The sequence below is a fragment of the Lynx rufus genome, unplaced genomic scaffold (assembly GCF_022079265.1).
Source record: "Lynx rufus isolate CCGP_SWC_20201006 ecotype Redwood Valley unplaced genomic scaffold, mLynRuf1.p SCAF_1, whole genome shotgun sequence".
NCBI lineage: Eukaryota > Metazoa > Chordata > Mammalia > Carnivora > Felidae > Lynx > Lynx rufus.
Window position 1 is genome coordinate 190,610,171 of NW_025814823.1, and position 17,507 is coordinate 190,627,677.

At 45.9% G+C, this 17,507-nt stretch overlaps 1 protein-coding gene across 2 annotated transcripts in view; it reads right to left on the reverse strand.

The window, feature by feature from the left end:
- The window catches only part of CYFIP2 (cytoplasmic FMR1 interacting protein 2), a 127,119-nt gene extending 112,487 nt beyond the window's left edge, over nucleotides 1-14,632 (reverse strand). The window contains exon 1 of one of the 2 annotated variants that reach the window (XM_047091924.1): nucleotides 14,565-14,632. The gene's annotated coding sequence lies outside the window, so the exon portion shown is untranslated. The remainder of the gene's footprint in view (nucleotides 1-14,564) is intronic. The other variant, XM_047091932.1, reaches the window with a different exon arrangement.
- Between the last annotated feature and the right edge of the window lie 2,875 nt (nucleotides 14,633-17,507).

Consider the following 17,507-nt stretch of genomic DNA (forward strand, 5'->3'; position numbering starts at 1 on the left):
GGTTTCACCGAGAAGTAAGAACACTGGTCTCATGGGCCATCTGCTTCTGAGAAGGGCTTTAGGGGCACCAGGGCTGGGATGACCGATGGACGCTGGGCAGGAGGGGTGGGCCCCACGAAGGCCGGGTGGGTGCCAGGAGAACCTGGCTTTGGGAATGCAGGTTCTGACTAACCACACCCTAAACCCTGCTACTCTGTAAGCGAAAGAGTTGCAGTGTCATTTTCTATTTGACTTTCTGGAAGGAAAAGGAAAACATAGGAAGATATTTTTACTGAAGCGGAATACCAGGCTAAGTATAGCAGTTGCGCTTGAGCTGCGGGTTCAAATCCATCATCTGCCATTTACTAGCTATATGACCATAAGCATATTACTTAACCTCTCGAGCCTCAGTTTCCTTACCTGTAAAAGGGTGATACTTAACAACAGTCCCTGCCCTCAGTGACTTACTCTGAGGGTTATATAACATTACAGGATGTGGAATGCTGCCCAAAGCAGGCACAGAGTAAATGTCAGCGGGTGGGTGGCCTCTTTTTAAACAGAGTGAATGGATGGATCAAATCTTGCAACAATTCTGTAAGAAAAGAGGGCATTATTATTATCTCCACTCCCAACATCGCAACTCTATAGGTCTTTCATACTGATTTCCTCAGTCACAACTACCCTGCAGTTTCGAGAGGACAGGTGTTGCTTTTGCTGTTTTTCGAAGGAGGGCCCGGTGTTACTGAGAAGTGAAAACGGTCTTTCAAGGTCATGTGGTCAGCTGGTGGCTGAAAGGGGATATCTTGACTCCCAGTTCTGTGCCCTTTCTTCTAGACCACACCTACTTTTGTGCCTTTATAAAAGGCATACCAAGGACTTTCCTTTGGCTGCAGTTTGGCTGCTTTGTCTCTGCTCAAGAAGAACAAGATTCTGCCAACCCAGAAAGATTAGGGAACTGTCACCTTTGGGTCTCATAAATATCAAAAGGCCAGGAAATATTTTCCCTGAAAATCTATCCAGTTAGAAAGCAAACAACACAGGGGCGCCTGGGTGGCTCAGTCGGTTGAGTGTCCGACTTCAGCTCAGGTCATGATCTCGCGGTCTGTGAGTTCCAGCCCCGCATCGGGCTCTGCACTGACAGCTCAGAGCCTGGAGCCTGCTCTGGATTCTGTGTCTCCCTCTCTCTCTGCCCTTCCCCTACTCACGCTCTGTCTCTCTCCCTCTCTCAAAAATAAATAAATATTAAAAAAATTTTTGAAAAAAGAAAGCAAACAATACATAATTTCAAAAAATTATAAATATATATTTATATTTACAGATATTATATAAGTAAATATGTAAATAAATATAAAAATATAAAAAGGAGGCTTAGACTGTCCCCCTTAAAAAATATATTCTTGAGCAGCATTTCACGGAGCAAGGAAAAATTCAAAGAAGGAATCTGGAGTGTAGCCTGCTCTTCCATCATGAGTGTATGCTAAGTGTGTTGGGGACTGTGTGGGGCACCCAAGTTTGCTGTGACAGGATGTGGCTCCACAGGTCAGTATTTCCCCTGCTGCTGAGACCCTTTCACAGGCCAGAGTCAGCTTCTTCACAGGTGTGGGGGCCAAGCAGGGACACAGTCACCTGTGCACACTTTACAGGATTTCCATAGATGGCACCAAAATGGACTGTGTGGCTTACCCTGAACAGGCTGGAAGGAAAGAGTTTTATAAGAACACTGCACTTATCCAGTGGTCAAACCTTGTGGCTCCAACCCCCGTCACAGCACTTTTAGTGTATTGCCTGTGGATAAAATAAAGCCATGGGTGAGGCCACAATGCTGAGCAAGAAGCCTCACAGTGGTAGAGGGAAGGGAGAGGCAGAGCTATGCAGGATGGGGAGGGACCACACAGGTGTGGGAATCTGGGCCACGTACAGAAGCAAAACTCTCTCTATATATTTTAAATTTTTTTAAATGTTTATTTATTTTTGACAGAGACAGAGACAGAATGCAAGTGGGTTAGGGGCAGAGAGAGAGAGAGAGAGAGGGAGACACAGAATCCAAAGCAGGCTCCAGGCTCTGAGCTGTCAGCACAGAGCCCGACGTGGGGCTGGAACTCACGAGCTGTGAGATCATGACCTGAGCTGAAGTTGGTCACTGAACCGACTGAGTCACCCAGGAGCCCCAGAACTCTATATATTTCAATAGCCTATAGAAGCATCATCAATATCACAGTACACAGAAGTCACCAAATTCCTCATACACTGCCAGAATGATCCTAGTGCTGGAGGAGACTGAAAGGAATGGTTACCTCCTTAAGAGGCCTTTCTGACTCTCCTACCTCCTATTGGAATTCACTTTCTCCTTTGGCCCTCATTAAACCCAGAGTGTCCCTACTTTCAGGGCATCCATAATGCTTTATTACACATTTTATCACATTTTCTCTCCTTGCCCTAAATGAAAAATTCCCCAAGGACAGGAGCTGTGTCTAACTCACATCCAGCTTCCCAGTACAGTATGAAGCACACCCTTGCAGCTACATAAAGATTTATTCAATGAGTAGATTGGCCATTGAGCCCAAAACATCAAGAATTACATTGCTATGTTCAAGATACCAGGATTTTAAAATTGGGGAGCAGAAAAAGGAATATAAATAGGAAAAAAAAACCTGTTTATATTTTAGAAAGAACTCCATTTTGATGGTTCAAATATTTAACATTTGAGCACTTAAAGTGAAAAGCTTCAATATTTTGTAAACACTTATCTATGAAATTAACTCTCTTCCTTCTATCACCATATGACCTTGATTTCACTCACCCTTCAAGGTCTCTCCCTCTACCACATGATTGTTCCTTCCCTGGAACTCCCAGGACTTCTTAAGCGTTGGTGAGGTGGTGAAATCCGAACCCTCATACATTGCTGGTAGGAATGTAAACCAGTGTAGCACTTGGGAAACAGTGTGGCAGTTCCTCAAATTTTAAAACCTAGAGTGGCCATGTGACCCAACAATTCCACTCCTAGGTACATCAGCAGTACCTCCCTTGTGATGCTTTCTGCCTGAGAAGGGTCATGAGTTCAGATACTTCCTCTTCCCATGTCAGGGCAACTGTTACTAATTGATAATGTCTTTATTTCTCAGAGTTCACAGGCAGCCTCAGAATCCTTCTCACGAAATACAGAACTCCAGGGGGCCAGTAGCAACCAATCTGTGTTCACCCATGAGAGAAAACATATATGCCCTCCCTAGGGTGGAATGATGCATGCATGTGTAAGCTTCATGAGGTTAGAGACCATTTCTCACCCATCTCTGAAAACCTCAGAGACCTTAGCAGAGTGCTGAAGACAGATTAAGCACTGAGGAATTATGGGATGAGAGAATGCATGAGCATACCCGAATCCCCTGACAACATTGGCAAAATGACATGACCTGAATTGGCCATGTCTTCATTTCTAGTTTTCCCATTCCTTCTTCTTGGCTACTCATAACACAGATAATTTAAATGGAATATGCAGTCATGCCCTATATAAGCCTGTACAATTATTTACTTAATATTTTTTTAAAAAGACTTTTCACTTTTACTCTATATATTAGAAGGAAGCTCATATTACAACCACTAATAGAGAACCAGTATCACTTGCCATAAACAGAGGGAAACTAAAAACAATGAAAACAACGGATGTCATCTGGAAATCATCTCATGTCCAGCACTGATACGTTCGTGAGAGGTGGTTTATCACGTGAGAGTGGGATGGTGAACTGGTTAGAATCCTGTCTGCCACTATTGGCTGTGTGATTTTGGGAAGATGACAGCACATTTCTGAGCCTCATCTTCTTCACCTGATACGAGGAATAATAACAGTTCCTACCTCATAGATTTTGAAAAACAAAAGCCCAATAATCCATGTAAACAGCTTGGTAAGGTAGAGAGTGCTCAATAAAAGTTTCCCAACAAAACCAAATCCAGCAACATAGAAAAAAGATTACGTATCATGACAAAGTGAGACTTATCCCAGGAATGGAAGACTGGTTTAACACCAACATCCCCAAATCAATTAATGTGGGGCACCTGGGTGGCTCCGTCGGTTAAATGTCAGACTTCGGCTCAGGTCATGATCTCACAGTCCGTGGGTTCCAGCCCTCCATTGGGCTCTGTGCTGACAGCTCAAAACCTGGAACCTGCTTCAGATTCTGTGTCTCTCTCTCTGCCCCTCCCCCGCTCACTCTCTCTGTGTGTGTCTCTCTCTCTCAAAAATGAATAAACATTTAAAAAATAAATTAATGTGATAAGCCATATCATGGAATAAAGGACAAGTCCCACAGGATCACCTCAGTACATGCAGAAAAAGTATTTGACAAAAATCTCATACTCTTTCACAACAAAAACATTCAACAGACTAGGAACAGAAGGGAACTTCCTCAACGAGATAACGGACAGCTACCAAAAAATCCCATGGCTAATATCAGACTTAATGGTAAAAGACTGAATACTTTCCCCCCGAAAATTAGGAAGAAGACAAGGATGTCTACTCTCTCCATTTCTATTCAACATTGTACTAGAGGTCCTAGCCAGGGTAATTTGGCAAATTCTACGTACAAAATCCACTAAAAAACGATTACAATGAATAAACATGTTCAGCAAGGTTGCGAGATACAGGATCAACACACAAACATCAATTATATCTCTATACATTAGCAATGTACAATCAAAAAATGAAATAAAAAATAATTCTATTTACAACAGCATCAAAAATAATATAATATTTAGGAATAACTTTAGCAAAATAGAAGTGTAAAATGTATACTCTGAAAACTGTAAAACATTGTCACAAAAATTAAAGACCCAAATAAATGGAAAGCTCTCCCATCTTCACAGATTGAAAGACTTAATATTGTTAAGATGGCAATCTTCCCTGAATTGATACAGATCTAATGTAATCCCGATCAAAATCCCAGCTGGTGTCTGGGAAGAAACTGACAAGCTGATTCTAAAAGTCATACAGAAATTCAAAACATCCCTAAAAAAGAACAAAACCAGGGACACACATTTCCCAATTTCAAAACTTACTACAAAGCTACAGTAATAATTAAAACAGTATGGTAGTGGTATCAAGATATGGAACAGAATTGAAAATCTAAAAATAAATTCACATTTATGGTCAATTGATTTTTAAAAAAATTTTTTTTAACGTTTATTCATTTTTGAGACAGAGAGAGACACAGCATGAACAGGGGAGGGGCAGAGAGAGAGGGAGACACAGAATCTGAAACGGGCTCCAGGCTCTGAGCTGTCAGCACAGAGCCCGACGCGGGACTCGAACTCAGGGACCGTGAGATCATGACCTGAGCCGAAGTTGGATGCTTAACCGACTGAGCCACCCAGGCGCCCCGGTCAATTGATTTTTGATAAGGGTGCCAAGACAATTCAAGGGGGAAAGGATACACTTTTCAACAAATGGTGCTGGACAACTGGGTATCCACATGCAAAAGAATGAAGGTAGACTTTGACCTCATACCACACAACAAATTAACTCAAAATGGACCAAAGACCTAAATGCAACAGCTACAACAATAAAACTCTTAGAAGAAAACACAAGAGTAAATCTTTGTGACTTTGGAATACATAATAACATCAAAAGGACAAGCAGTGAAAGAAAAAATAGATAAACATATATTTGATTTTATTAGCTATTAATAGACACTATCAAAATTAAATGTAAAACTTTTGTTACTTCAAAAAACAGCATCAAGAAAGCAAAAGACAACCCACAGGATGGGAGAGACTATCTGGAAGTCATACCTGTTATATGTGTAGAGGATACAAAGAACTCTTAAAATTCAATAATAGAAAAGCAACCCAAATGGGCAAAGGATAGACTCCAAAGAAGATATACAAATGGACAAAAAGCACATATAAATTTATTAATATCTTTAGCCATTGAGGAAATTCAAATCATAATCACAGTGAATTATCACTTCACATCCACTGGAATAGCTACAACCAAGAAGACAGATAATAACAAATATTGCTGAGGATGTGAAATTGGAACCCCCCTATTTTGCTGCTAGGAATATAAAATAGTGCAGTAACTTTGGGAAATAGTCTGGCAGTCCCTACAAGTTATAAATATAGAGTTACCATAAGATTAAGCAATCCCATGCCTAGGTATAATCCTGAGAATTGAAAACATACATCCACACAAAAACCTGTATATGAATGTTCACTGCACCATTATTTGTAGCAGCCCCAAAGTGGAAAAAACTCAGATGTCCATCAACCGATGAGTGGATAAATAAAATATGGTATATCCACACTATGGAATATTATTCAGCTGCAAAAAGGAATGGGGTCTAAAGGCATGGGCTACAACATGGATGGACTTTGAAAATCTGCTAAGTGAAAGAAGCATAATACGCTTTTTAAGGAAATGTCCAGGGTAGGCAAATCAAGAGAGACACTAAGTAATTAGCGGCTGCCTGGGCTTAGGGTGGAGACTGCAGGAAGTAGGTGGTGCTGCTGATGGCCATGAGGTCTCTTCTTTCCGGGGTGATGAAAATGTTATAAAATTGATCAGGATGATGGTTGCATAACTCTGTGAATATACTAAAAATTACTGAACTGTATGTTTCACATGGGTGAATTGCAGAACATGTGAATAATTCAAGCCGTTACAAAAAAAGTGTTAGTATTTGCATGAGTGCTTGGGGAAACATTGGCTGTAACATAAGCAGGAGTGGTACAAAGAGAGAGGGAGGAGGGGTAGGAGCTTGGGGAGTCTGGGAACTATGGTGCGCCTGACAAGCAGAGACTGTGTTGAATAGAAATCACCAGAAGAGGTGGGAGAGAAACAGAAAGCAATGGACACACCCACAGTACCCCACGGAGCAGCCCCTAGACTGCAGGATGAGCTGGACCACCCAAACCAGCACCTGCTCCCAAGCCTTCCACCCCAACCCTGTTTCTGTCACACTGCCAGATATCTGTCAGGTCCTGGCTGCCACACCCCGGAGGAGAGACTGCTCAGACAGGAACCACCTCTGAGCTGGGGGGATGGGCTTTGAGGTTTAGAATGAGAACAAGCCAGGTTTGTAGTTCTCCTCCCTGAGGACACTGAGGCTGAGAGACGAGATGGACCTATACAAGGTCACTTGGCTAGTTAGGGACAGAGCTGGGGCTAACTCTGTAACTTCCTGGGCAGACAAGAGGATCTAATACAGTAACAGATACGATAGAGCTGTTAAAAAAAAAAAAATTTAAAAAGGAGGAATATTAAATAGGAAGGAAGGAAGGGAGAAAATTCTAATTTTGCAATAAAACAAAAAAGCCATATAAGAAAGGAGATAAATGAAAGGACATTACTTAGCTCTCTTGTGATTTACACACATCTCACATTTACAGATTTTAATAGCATAGATGATTTTGAGGCACCTGGGTGTTTCAGCTGGTTAAGTTTATGACTCTTGATTTCAGCACAGGGTTTGTGAGATCAAGCCCTGGGTTGGGTTCTGTGCTGACAGGGGATCCTGCTTGAGATTCTCTCTCTGCCCCTTCTCCGCTTGTGCTCTCTCAAAATAAATAAGTAAACATTTAAAAATAATGATGTAGATGCTTTAAACATGACTTATGTTAGGGGAGCCTGGGTGGCTCAGCTGGTTGAGTGTGCAACTTTTGATTTTGGCTCAGGTCATGATCCCAGGGTTGTGGGATCAAGCCCTGCATAGGGCTTTGCGCTGAGTGTGGAGCCTGCTTAAGATTCTCTCTCTCTCTCTCTCTCTCTCTCTCTCTCTTTCTCTCTCTCTGTTCCTCCCCACCCCCTGCTTGCTTGCTCTCCTTCTCTCTAAAACATTAAACTTAAAAAAAAATTCAAACATAGGTTAAAGCAGAGCTGTCACTATATTGGGAGATGGGGGCAGGGGAGGGAGGTGGATGGTGCAAGAAAGTGAAATCTTCATCCATCACAGCAGGAAGTAAATAGATAATGCATAGAACAGATAAATCAAGAAACAGCAGTGTAAGCATATCGTTTAGAGATCTGGAGGCAAGTGCTGGAAGAAAAAGTCAGTTAGAGGTGACAGCTTCTATGGGGAGGTGGGCACTGGATGGTTGTTTTCATTACGAGTCTTTCAATACTATTTGATCTTTTTTAAAGCATGTACTGCTTTGATCGAAATTTTTAAACTTACTTTAAGAAACAACAAGCCAGGGGCACCTGGGTGGCTCAGTCAGTTAAGCATCTGACTTTGGCTCAGGTCATGATCTCACAGTTCGTGGGTTGGAGCCCGTGTTGGGCTCTGTGCTGACAGCTCGGAGCCTGGAGCCTGCAGCAGATTCTGTGTCTCCTTTTCTCTCTGTCCCTCCCCTGCTCACACTCTCTCTCTCTCCCTCTCTCAAAAATAAACATTAAAAAATTATTAAAAAAAAAAAACAACCCAAGGCCTCCTTCCTAGGATTTCCAACATCTGACTCGTCCCCAGCACCGTCTTCAGGCAGTCTTCCCTACCCAAGTCCCTCACTGTGGGTCTTCTGGGATGAGAGGCCCCAGACCAGCAGCTTCTCTCCACACAAGCGACGTGAGGTCAGAGCACAGAAGTCCATGACCTGGGCCTCCAGAGAAGGCCTACCCTCCTCTTTGTTTACAGCAAAGAAAAAGATCCTGGCAGGGTTAGAAACCTGGCCACGGTGCCCGCCTGCCGTTTTACTCAGCTGCTTCCTGTGTTGTTAGGGTTGAGGGGACCTTTCCGTTGATAACCCAACCAGGCAGATCCCATCCTCTTGTGGGGGGTGGGGGAGTCCTGCCACCAAGGGCGACTTCCGGATTTGTTCCCACTGCAGCCTGTGACAAGTCACCATGTGAGGGGCACCAATGTGACCTATATCCGGGGACAGGAGCCAGCTCTCAGAAGCACCTGCTAAAACTGAGAAAGAGAAGCCAGCCACACCGCATCTGCTGTGGAAACAAAGAGCGAGACTTCAGGTTCAGCCACCAGATCAGAGCACGCAGACCATCAATGTGACGTTACAACTCAAATGTGGCTGGGTCTGAAGGCTCACTTAGGCCCTGGAGTCACATTTCCACTCACTCTAAAAAGGCCATTTCCCAGTCTATAAAATATGGAGGCTGGCCAGGCAGTGGTTCTCAACCATGATGTCACATGGTTGTGAAGGTTCTTGTGGGCAACTTTTACCAGTAATGGCGTAAGTAGTGAGGTTTGCAAACAAGGTATTTTTATTATGTGTTTGGGAAGGTTCCAAGCGCTCCCATGCTATCACTGCTTGCCTATACATCTTCTCCCCTGAGAGGGAGAAAACAGGGGTAGAGTGGGGAGGGGACTGGCTGTGGGTGTGGTGTGTTGAGCACGTCAATATTTTCCATAATATGTACTAAAAAAAAAAGAGCAAAACCAAAAACAAGCAGTTAAGAATCACTGGACTCTCTCAGGGCCCTTCCAACTTGAAAGAAAACGACACTGACAGCAGATGGACACGCCGTGCAAAGCGCTTCCTTGAAGACCACCGTTCCTTAACAAGCAAACCCACTCTGGCCAGGATGTATGGGGTGCCATTACCCTGCCCATGGACATTCTTGCCTTTGCTCCAACTTTCTGCACTTCCCAGCAGACTGTCCTCTTCTCTTCTCGAATCCCACCCACCCTTGACCACTGGCAAGGCCCAAGTCAAGATAGGCCTCCTCCACGAAGGTCTGACCAGCGAAACTCCACCAAACCTTCATTTCTCTGGATTCTGACAGTGCTCACAGTCTAAGAGTCCACAGTTTCCTTCTGCATTATAAATTGCTTTATATTTCACTAATTCTTTGGATCACCAGAAATGACAGGAATAATCATCTTTTTTTAGCTTGATCCGTAGCCCTAGCACAGATGTGGGCACATGCTAGGCATTATTTGCCTAATTAGCATTTCATGAACAACTTGTTGAAGGCACAAACCAATGGCCCAAATGCATGTTATCTGGTAAAAAAAATTTTTTTTTTCATTGAAAACATTCTGATCCAAGGCACCACATAAGTCAGCCTTATTACCATAAGAATTTGAGGAGACTTTTAAAGAAAATCCTGTCACAGCTTCCACCTCAACTCGTAAGAGGCAGGTCTTTATTTCTCTTTCCCACAAAGGTGTAACATACTTGGAGGTTGATGGCTCACCCCTAGTTCTGATTTCTCTTCTCACCATTCATACCTTGTCAAAAGCAGTCTTAAGGCATCACAATATAAAATCACAAACTGAATACCTTTCTCAGGTATCCCTTCCCTTAACGCTGAGTTATTGAGGGCCAGCCCTGCAGATTCTTCGGTCTCAGCTGGGCCATCAGTAAAGTCAGACAATCCTCTCTTTCATCCCCCAGTTGATTTCTTATTCCACCCACAGAGGCAGCTGTTCCAAACCTCCGGAAGTCTCCTGAACTTTCCTAACCAGTCCACCACCTTTACTTTCTGCAGAGGACCTCGTCTCCTGCCTTATTTAGAAGACAGAGACCATACAACATGGACATACTAAACATCCCTCTGTCCCACGAAGTGATTCAAGTCGGAGAACCACTGCTTCAAGATGACCTAATGATGATGAAAACACACAATCAAAAGGCCTATTGATGAAGTCATCACTGGGTCCTTCTTGGGTATCTCTCCAGAAGGTCATGTTTACTTTCCTCTCTCCTTGCACTAATATCTGAGTTGCTGCATGTCTATTAAAATGCCATTCAGCCAGAATGGTCCCTGCAAGGAATTCTGCCTGAACCCAAGCTCTGCCTTCTCAAAACAATTTCCTTCAAGAATTTGCACTGAAATGGTTTCCTCCTCTGCTGCCAGGGCCCAAGAAGTATGGCTTGAATGGTCATCTTTTGAGGCACATCACACACAGCCCTTGGCATAATGGCCATGGCTAGGAAGCCAATATCCAAACCCAGCATCCTGGGAGGTGTCCCACACCCACTGACTGAAATCTGAAGTGTCTTTGTACAGACAAGGCCATCCAGGGGCCTTGACAGAATCTGTGAATCACAAAGTGCCTTTCAGTTTCCCTTTGGCTCAATGTTACAGAGAGGCCACAGATTTGTCTTCTTAAATTGACACACAATATATAATTAATAAATTGTTCCTTTAGGAATGAAGGGCAGCCGTCCAAAAGAGCCACACATTCAGAAACCTCATTCTCTTCTCTGTTTCCATGGCCTTTTCTTCTAAGACTGGGATGTACAGACATTATCTCATCTGCAGGTTCCTGTGGCAACAGGTAGGTAACGAGCTGGGCAAGCTGCTTTCCTTTGCCCAATTGTTAAAGTTGGAGAGGTGGTGGTGAATTTAAAGGCACACAGCAAGTCAAGGATAAATCCTGTGTCCTAAGACCACTGCACTGCTCTGTCTGCCCAGGAAGTGAAGCATGCCCTTAACATTTTTGGTTGATTGCAAAATGCTAAATGCACACAGAGGGAAAGTTCCTTCCTGGCCTCTATTTGTGTGTTGAAATGTGAGAATTACCTCCAGGTTTCTGCTCAGTGCACTCCCTCCCCTTTCTGCCTACTCGTTATACCTACCTTCAGTGAGCTACTCAAGAGCACTTCTTACCTGAAGCCTTACTGATGCCCTGTCTTAACATGGGCTACCTTTTGCAGGTAAACCTGGGGCTAGGTTTGTTGGTCACAGAGCCAACTCTCCTGGGAAGAGCAAAATCCAGGAAGGTTCTGGGGGTAGCCATGGGTTGACTACACACATGAGCTACATTCTTAATGATTATGTAATTAATACATTAAAACAATAAATACATAGACATAATAGCACTTAACTATGTGTGCCAGCCGCTGTACTTGGCACTTTCATGCATCCCTCACTTAATAAGAGCATCCCATGAAGAACCAGCTCCTTCCCCACCAACGCTGGCCCCCCCAGTCACTGCCCGGAGGCATGCCCCACCGTCCTCCCCCACTTCTGCTACCACAGCAGGGTCCATCCTTTAGACCCTAGACATGGTTTTGCTCCCCCAAATGACAAGACCAAAGGCCTTTTACAAAGACTCCAATGAGGTGACTGATGTCTGGTTTCGTCAACTACAAGTGAATAATAATTAATACTTGCCACTAAAGAAATAGACTCATTGTTATGGTGGCCACACGGAGGCTACAAAAGCCCATTTTGTGAAGCTCTTGGTAGAACCCTGGGGCCAACAGCAGCCAAAAGAAACCTCTTTGAGAGTGTAGGCCAATCCTCAAATGTGGGGACCGGAGCCCTGTACTGTTTTCCAGGAGTGTCGTTTCTAATGCTAATTAGCTTGTTGCCTATTCATCACCTAATTCAGCTTGCTGGTCAATGACAGCAGCGGAGGCCCACTGAACGCCCAACAGGGAACAATTTATCAGAGGGGACAGGTAGTGTTCTCCTGGGGCCCTCTTCCAGATTTTAAATTCATGTTTACTTCCTTCTCTGGGCCAGCCTCTGATTTGATTTGAGAAAAACTCACCGACCCTACTGGATTGGATACCCCATTCTTGGCCTAATGCCTAAAGCAAGTTTTTCCTTCAGCAGGGACTGAACAAGGCAGGCTTGGATGGCTACAGAACTGGTCAGAACTGGCCAGGAAATATAATAAAGAAGCTTAGTGAGCAGAGAGCTAATGCCCCCAGTCAGAGGCTCAGCATACAGAAACAGGCAGAAGCACTGGCTTTGTAAGCAACAACACGCTCTTCTTGTGGCCTACTAACTGCCCGGGCAGATGGCATCCAGGGGCAATGAGTAATTCTCTGTAGGAAAGTTTCACCTCCCCCAAGTGGATACTGAGTGCTCAACAAATACCTTCCAGTGACAGTAACCAACCCCTGACCAGTTACACACACACACACACACACACACACACACACACACACACAATTCCATTATTTCTGCTCTTGAAGCAAACAGAGCTGACAACTGGTAGACGCTGTCATTTCAGTGAGCTGTTCCCCAAAACTGCTACCTAGTTCCCTGTTCCCACTTCCAGCTCAGTGCCTGAAATGCCACCTTTAGTGATATCAAATATGTTGACTTAAAGATTTATTTTCCATTAAAATGCCTTTCGGCCCGTTTCCTTTCCAGTCAAATGACTTCTAAAGGACCTGCTCTGCACTGAATGGGAAATTCTTTTGTATTTAGCTCTTAAGGATAAACATGTTCACTGGCTCCTATCTTGAAAATAATTTTTGACATAGGAGAATGGGGGAAGCACAGAGCACTGCACGGAGGTGGAGGTGGGAGGCTTCAGGGAGAGTCACAGAGGAGGTGCCTAACTGTGCAGAAAACCACCTTCAAGGCCTTCGCAATCCTGCCCAGGGATATGGACCTAGAATTTTGCCTCCCAATATCTGTGATCTCCAAGGTTACCAGCACTGCTTCCAACAGGGCCTGTGTCCAAGAATAAGTAAGGTGAGGCCCACTGCCCTAAAGGGGACACAGGTACGAGGTAGAAAACAAGAGTATGAGAGCCAGCACTCTCCTGAGTTGCCCCTCATGCCCCAGTCTCCTCGCCCATGCCAGGAAGGCACCTGAGAGCTAGCAGGAAAAGATCCTTGCTACCTTCTTGTCCTGGCTGGAAGAGAAGCCCATGGCCCATCAGCCCACAATGCTCCATCGCCGTGCTGGAGAAACTAGGCAACCAGAGGTCAAAGTCAGATTCCCTGAGCTGGGGAGGGCCTGGGCAGTCCCAGCGTCCTTTCCTGCCAGGTTCTCCTTAGTACAGAGAACCACACCACACTCCTGTCCGATCACGTTTCCTGCCCCCACCCCCACCCCTAAACAGAGAGCAACCCCTTCTCTTCCTTTTCACCCATCCATCGAGGGGGAGGGTGTCCTGAAAAGCAGAAACCACAACAGACAGGTAGGCACTCTTCCCAATTCTTCGGAGCTCAAGAAAATCCAACCTCCTCCCCAGGAGTCAGCCCACTCATCCCCCTTCCCCCCTGTCCTCCCCCGCTGCCTGGCAGCCAGGAGGGAGAGTGATGCTAGTGTAGGCCAGAAGGCTTCAAAGCGGGTCAGACTTGCCTCCTCCCTCGTTAAAACCCCCACCTTCAAACACTGGCGCTTCGCCCCTCGCCCCACCCATCTCACGTTCACTGCAGGGCGTCGGGTGCCCCAGGCGGCTGCCAGGCGGGCCCACGCGGCTCTCGCTTGCCCCGGAGGAGGTGATGGTGGCCGAGGCGGCAGAGGCGGCTGCCGGCGCTCTGCAATACCTGGGCTCGGGGATGTCGCCGCTGCAGGTGTCTCCGGTTCTCGGGGTTAGCGCCGCTCCTTCACCCGCCCGCGGCTCCGGCCCAGGCCGCGCACCTGCTGCTGCCGCCGCCGCGCCCGAGCTGCGTTGTGTGCCGGCGCTTTCCCGCAGGGGGATCCGCGCAACGAGGCCCAGGGTGGGCCGGAGGGGGAAGGGGGCCGCGCGGGGCCTGGAACCCGGCGTGCAGGGGCTTCGAAGGCCCCCAGGCCGCGCTAGCCGGGGCGCCGGGCCGAGCGCCCCCCTCGGGCGGGGAGAAGGGGCGCCGGCGCCTCGCGCATCCTCACGGCCGTATCGACGTCCCCCCGCAGCATCCCGGTCCCCACGCCGGCCCCAAGGCCTGCGAACGCTGCTTACCTGGGTCTGCGGCAGGTTCGGGGGAGCGGCCCAAGGCTACCGCGGGGCCCCGCGCCGGGGCGCAGGATGCTCTGCCCCGCTTAGCTCCGCTGGAGGGCCGCCGCGCTCGGCCCCGCCCTCGGCCCCGCCCCCGCGCCCGTCGCGGCTCCTCCCCCGCCCGGGGTGCCAGCCCCTTCGCCGCCGCCGCTGTCACACAAAGAGCAGGAAATGGCTGCGGCGAGGGGCGCTCGGTGCGCCCCTCAACGCGGCGGGCGCATCCCAGACCTGCACCCCGGCGCCGGCCCCAGGACAGCCAGCTGCCCTGCCCTCAGGATGGAGAAGGAAGGGAGGACTTGCCCCCAGATCCCGCGTGCCGGAGAGCCACACCTGCAGCAGTGGGAGGACGGAAGCTTTGGGCTCCATTGCGATCTCATCGATCTCACGTTATTTCCAAGTGCTCATTTATCTACCTAATATTTATTGAGCACCTATTTTGTTCCGAGCCTCGTGCCAGGAGCTGAGTACGCACTGGTGTACTACCCTTTTGGAGCTTGTTATCTACCTGGATAGATAGGGCATAAATTAACCTAGCTAACGTCCAGTTACAGCTAGAAGAAGTTCTGTGAAGGAAAGAAACAGGGCAAAGTGATGGAAGATAAACCAGGGGTTTGGGGAGAGGGAACTTCCACCACTTGAGTCTGGTCACCAGTGCTCCTCTGCTCAGGAGTATCTTCTCAGTCGCTTGGAGCCAATCCCTGAAGCTGCCATCTCTTAAGCAGGGACCTGCCTCAACTTCATTGAGGAAGAATTGCCTAATGGACAAAAAGGAAAATACGTGGTGACAGGAAGTCACCTGGCTTTGCCAGGAAGGACCTGAGAGGACAGGCACCTTTCTCTTCAAGGCTTATCTGCCATTTAGGGCTGCCCAAAGAAACGGTCCTCACCCAAGCAGCAGTCTGGTGGGGCTTCAGATCCAACCTTGAGACCCCCTACTCAAGTCACTTCAACACTCTGTTCTTGAGAAGCCACCATATCTATAATGTGAGGGATAATAATTGCCCTTCCTACCTCACAAGGTAAACACTTGAAAGCATTTGAAACATTTTAAAATGTAAAGGATAAAGTACTGTTACAAGGGAAGCTTTCTCAAAAGTTTGTCTATGTATACTTAATTACTCAGCTATTCCTATTAGGGGCTATTTATAGAGGAGCCACAGAGTCTCTGGCAAAGAACTTGGGAATCTACACCCTCACTGATCTCACACCATTTCTTATTTCCCAAGCACTCAGAATTCATGATCCTTTATGGTTTGATGTTACATCACTCATTCGAATTTAAATTGCTATTTCAGAAAGGATGACTTATATATGTACACACATACATTTCTGTCCCTGTGAGAAAGCTTGTGGAGGTGTTTGTGGAGGATGGCTTTAAACACCAAAGTTTCTTTCTTTCTTTCTTTCTTTCTTTCTTTCTTTCTTTCTTTCTTTCTTTCTTTCTTTCTTTCTTTCTCTTTTCTTTCTTTCTTTCTTTTTTCTCTTTCTTTTTCTTTCTTTCTCTTTCTCTCTTTCTTTCTTTCTTTCTTTTTTCTCTTTCTTTTTCTTTCTTTCTCTTTCTCTCTTTCTCTTTCTTTCTTTCTTTCTTTCTTTCTTTTTCTTTCTTTCTTTCTTTCTTTCTTCCCTTCTTTTTTCTGTAATCTTTCATTTTCCACTGTGATCCTTAGGATTTTGAGTGTCAGTGATTACAAATACTTAACAAGAGAAATTGGGGGCACCTGGGTGGCTCAGTAGGTTAAGTGGCTGACTTTGGCTCAGGGCATGATCTCGTGGTTGGGGAGTTTGAGCCCCGCATCAGACTCTGTGCTGACAGCTCAGAGCCTGGAGCCTGCTTCGGATTCTGTCTCCCTCTTTTTCTGCCTCTCCCCTGCTCGTTCTCTCTCTCTCTCTCTCTCTCTCTCTCAAAAATAAATAAACATTTAAAAAAAAAGAATTAAAAAAACAACAAGAGAGATTGAATTTTCACTCTAAAGGGCATGTTTTGTTGGATGTCGTAGATTTCTGGAAGATGTATTTCTCCCTGTTGTTCCTTCCTTGTCTTTTCACCTTCTAAGATCAAGTTGTTTAAAAGAAACAAAAAGACTATTAGATATATATTTGGTTGGATCCTAGGCAAAAATAATTCCCTGACCCCCTGAATTTCATTTGCTTATAAGGGGAAGCAATATGGTCTTGTTGAAAGCATTGCGTTGGCAATCCAGAGGCTTGTCTTTTGGTCCCAGCTTTGCAAGTAAATCATCCTAGACAAGTCACTGCACTTGTTTCCCCCTCCAGACGGTGAGGTAAGGTGGATTCATTCCAAGAGCCTTCTACATGTAGAAAATCACATGAGTTAAAACAAAGGACATGCCCCTGCCATGCTTACAGCACCTCACTAGCTTCTCATTGTCCTCAGCATGGAGCCCAAACTCCTTAGCAAGGCCCACAAAGGGTGTTCCATCTGGCGTCTGCCTCTCCAGTCTCCTCTGCTGTGAGCAAGCTCTCTTTGGTTGTAGCCAAAAGCAATCTTTTAGTTTCCCTAATCTGCTGTATTCTCGCTTGAGTTTGGCCTTTGTGCAAGCTGGGCTTTTTGCTTAGAATGATCTACCCTCCTTTCCCTCCCGCTTCCGCACTTTCCCCTAGTTTGCTGCCTAACTTCTGTGCATCCCTCTGGTGTCCACTTACCTGTCTGTTTCTTCTAGCTCCTTCCGTGTCTGGGTTAGGCTAGGGTTAGTCATCTATGCTCCCAGAGCCCCCTGGGCTTCTCTATCACACCCCTCGTCATGCTGTGTTGTGATTGCTGACGTTGTTGCCTGCATAGCATTATTAGAGCATAAAATCTAAGAGAAGGGATGTGTCTTTCTTGCCTCTCATCACATTCTCAGAGATTCGTCCTTAATAGGAGTTCAATAAAAATGAGTTGAATGA